The following is a 4,230-nucleotide window of genomic DNA, read 5'->3' on the forward strand; positions in this document are numbered from 1 at the left end:
GCGACATACATATAACTCTAAATTCCCCAAATTTCCCGATTAATACGAGAAAATTTTGTTAATCCCTAGTAAAAACATGAAGCATAAAGGTATAAATATGATACATATAGGTAGACCAAGCAGGCAGCATATCTGTCAATATTACACTTATTAATGTACACCATTCTGTAACAAAGCAGAAAGATAAGTAGCCAACTTACACAGAACAGATGAGCATATGAACAGTCTAGTGACCATCTTCCTCACCATGACCCCGTGGTGGCGAACCCGAACCCGAACCCGAACCCGAACCCGAACCGGAACCTGATGTTGATGTCACAAAGCTCCCACTTTCAGGCCCAGACGTAGACGAGAATAAACTACTCAAAGGCCAAGGAAGAGAAGCCGAAAACCACCTGTTATTCCTCGCATTATCCGACTCACTAGAACCCGACCCGTTTCGTTCTTGGTTGAGTTTTGACTCATCAGAAGGCAACTCGAGCCGGCAGACAGGACATGAGCTATGAAGCTCGAGCCATGGGAGAATACACTTGCTATGAAACCTATGTTTACAAGGCAGCTCTTTAGCTTCACTCCCAACCTCGAAATCATCCAAACAAACCGAACATTGAACCGAAGGAAAATCAATCGTCACATTTGGTAACGCATCAATAGCTTCCTTTTTAGCTGGTGGAGTCCCGTATCGGTTCGGGTCATTCTCAGCTAAATGTTGCAAAAGTTGCTCTAACGCCGGACCCGAAATGTAATCGCCTAAAGACCCAATCGAGTGTGTCTGAGACGAGTTGTTTCCATCGCCACCACCACTGCCTTGCACAATGATCGTTTGATTAAACGGGTTAATCAAAATAACCCGTTCCCGTCCCGTATCCGTGTTGTTTTCAGTATCAGACGCAGTCCCGGATCGAGCCCCGAGCATGAGGTGGAGGAATGCAGCAGAGTTCCGCCGACGCCGCTGCTGCCACCTAATAGCACCATTAACCTCCCGATCCGAATCGATATCAGGATCCTCACCAGGATTTTGAAACTGGTATCGCCGGGTACCGCTCCATTGAATCAAAACGTCGGTCTTCATCATCCTCATCGTCATCAAACCCGATATGCGTGAACCTCCGACGAGCACGGCGGTTATTCAGCATACCGAGGAGGATCGGGGCCCACAACGAAAGCGCACGGTCTCGGTCCGAGCCAACATCATCCGGATCAGTAACTAATCCTTCCATTTCCTCGACAAATCCATCATTACAAGATGAGCATTTGACAGTTTCGACCCCTAATATCGGAACCACTTGGCGGTTACACTGATGACACCAGTATCTTGTTGACTCTCTATCTTCTTCCATTTCTAACTTCAAATCAGCCTCTGTAGGTGTTATCAAACATAATCATATAATTAAACTACAATATTACAGATCTGGCAAATAAAACCCTAGAAATCACAATCATCAACGATAAAACAACAAAATACCCAAATTAAAACCCTAATTTACTTCAGATCCAGAGACACACATATATACGTATATTTAGATACAGACGCGTTGAATTATCGAAACATGTGGATCAAATTCATTAAACTGAACAAAAAGAGTGAAGCGAATATTATTACCAGTATGATGATAAGACAAAATCGAGAATCTAGGAGACTAGGGTTTGTTTATGAAACACTTAATGAATCAATAAGTTTGTGGTTGAAATTGAATGGATTCGATTTGAAACTTGTTCTCTTTCATCCAACGTGTCATGCTCTTACGAGTAGCTCTTGCAATACGAATACATCACACGCATCTATACGACTTTAACAGCTAATAAGTAAGGTCTTAACTGTACTAAACAGATTGACACGAAATTACCTATTAATTTTCATGTCTAAACATGTAAAATACATATTTACTTGTTAAGTACATGTTAAGTACCTAGTTAGATTTTTATAATTAATATATATAATTGTAAGTTATCATAAACCTTAAATTCCTAAAACATTCTCACCTTACATTTCTCAGCCGTCACCACTCACGAACATTCTCTCTCTGGCTTTTGTTTCACTAAACAGGTTATCAAATATGTGTTTCTAAACAACTCTTATCGTGTTTTATCGTGTATACCAGGTAGTAACAGGTTCGTGTTCGTGTTTGGGATACATGTACACGATAAGTTTTCGTGTCGTGTACAGAAATACACATTTCGTGTTCGTGTCTTATCGTGTATGGGGGTATACACAATATGCCAGCCCTACTTATGAGTTTGATAATGATAATAATAAATAATAATATAATGGAATTTGTTTATGAACCAACAAGAAGTTTATGAGAAAGTGGGAAACTGACAACGAATACCGCGTTTATTTTTTAATAATGTTCTTTATCCGTACCAATATTATATTCTAAGATATCGATAAATAAAAGCGGTTAGTTGACGGACTGCTTTTACTTTTTTGTTTATCGTCTTTTGTTTACCACTCTATATTATAAAGTATGAACTAGTTCGGTCGTTTATTTTAAACGGAAATTGTCATCGAAGTTAAATTTTTTTGTTTGGAACTTTGGAACGAAGTCTTTCTTGACAAGAGAGTTCTGCTTTTGTGGGCACAACTGTTAAATGGCAGGTGGCGATATGATTTCCCGAGGTAATGCCAAAGTCACACTTTAATATCAGTGTGAGTTCGGTTAAGACAGCATAGTCTTGCCAGAGTGGGGCATTAGAGCTCTCCAAATTTGAAGAGTGGGATAGCCTAAATGTAACAGACGGTGGGACGAAAACACGGGTGGACTTGAAATTAGAACTGACATCCTTTTACAAGGCCTAACTCAAATCTTCATTACCAATAACCACCCAATATAACACAAGTAGAAATCGAACTTGAATCTCTATTAAAGAATCCAAATTTTCCTACAACTCGACTAGAAGTGGGGATCACCGAGAATTACATTGCGTCAAATTGTAAACCACACCAAACCCACCTTTGGACTTTGGTGGTAGTGATTGAACTTGCGTCCACTTCCAAAGAAGCAAAGTGCTTCTATCACTAACAACGAGCTAAAATGTTAAGTTGAACTTATAAAGTGCTTAAACGAGTCATTTATTTAAGAAAGAAGAAAATTAACTTTTATGTTATTATATATATATATATAACAAATGATAACTTTATTGTCACATGATCAAGATTGGTCCATATGACACCACATGATTGGACCAAACAATTTACATATATAGTTTTAGTGTTTTCTTTTAATTTAATAACTAAATGGCTATTCACGTTGACTTGTCGTAATAACGTTCGGGACCGGCCACGTTGGGTTTTACCAACGACCGGATTTTACCGACCTTTTTGTTTTAGTTTCGTTATCGTCACAAACATAACCAAAGCCGATTGAATTTGTATCAAATTAATGTCCCAACATCGGGACTAAAGACATCATTTAAAATATTTTTTTATATGTTAAATTGACAATTTATTTTAGTTTTAACGCTTAGGCTTTAACAATGTTGCTTCTATGGTATCGTAACGAACGTAACTGAAACCGACAAAATTTACGCTGACACAATGCCACAACGCCCGGAACCGACAACACTGGGATTTTACCAACGCCCGAGTTTTACCGACTCACTTTCGCATCGCCCTACACCGACAATGCTCGGGTTTATAAGAACGTCCGGGGTTTTATCAACCGAATAAACGCTTTATATATTATATCTGTGTATAAGTTAAATTGACAAATATTTAATTTTTAGGTTTTAACGGTTGGGTTTTACCAAGGTTGTTTATATTGTAACGAACGTAATCGATACCAATCGAATCCACGCCAACTTGATGTCGTAATTCTTGGTTTTTACCCCCCGAGTTTTACCAGCGCACGAGTTTAACGCTCAGGTTTTACCAACTAAATAAGCATCTTAAATATTTTAATTTTTTCATATGTTAGTCTTTTTATATGTAAAAGAGGAACAACTTCAAAGGAATAACTAACAAACAGCGGGAGAAACATTTTCTAACCTCAAACCGACCGAAGCCGATTTTTTTAGTTCTGGTACCATAACGAGCGTGATGAAAACCTACCAAATTTGCGTAGACTCACCACCTTAACGCCCGAAATCAATAACAACCGGGTTTTACCAATGGTCGAGTTTTACCGACCGACGCCACCCCATTGGTCCATCTTAATTTATATATTTTTTTTGTTTTATTTTGGTTTTAGTATACAATAACGTTACGCACATAACCGAAACCAACCGAAT

At 38.6% G+C, this 4,230-nt stretch overlaps 1 pseudogene across 1 annotated transcript; it reads right to left on the minus strand.

The window, feature by feature from the left end:
• Window positions 1–115: 115 nt before the first annotated feature.
• LOC143600021 (E3 ubiquitin-protein ligase SIRP1 pseudogene) lies at window positions 116–1,713 on the minus strand (annotated as a pseudogene). The gene is made up of 2 exons (XR_013147402.1): window positions 1,529–1,713; window positions 116–1,360 (listed from the first exon to the last, which is right to left on the minus strand). The product of XR_013147402.1 is annotated as an E3 ubiquitin-protein ligase SIRP1 pseudogene (transcript).
• Between the last annotated feature and the right edge of the window lie 2,517 nt (window positions 1,714–4,230).

This window comes from Bidens hawaiensis, unplaced genomic scaffold (genome assembly GCF_021521415.1).
Source record: "Bidens hawaiensis isolate Kalapana, Puna unplaced genomic scaffold, B.hawaiensis_p1.1 tig00053227_1, whole genome shotgun sequence".
Lineage (NCBI taxonomy): Eukaryota > Viridiplantae > Streptophyta > Magnoliopsida > Asterales > Asteraceae > Bidens > Bidens hawaiensis.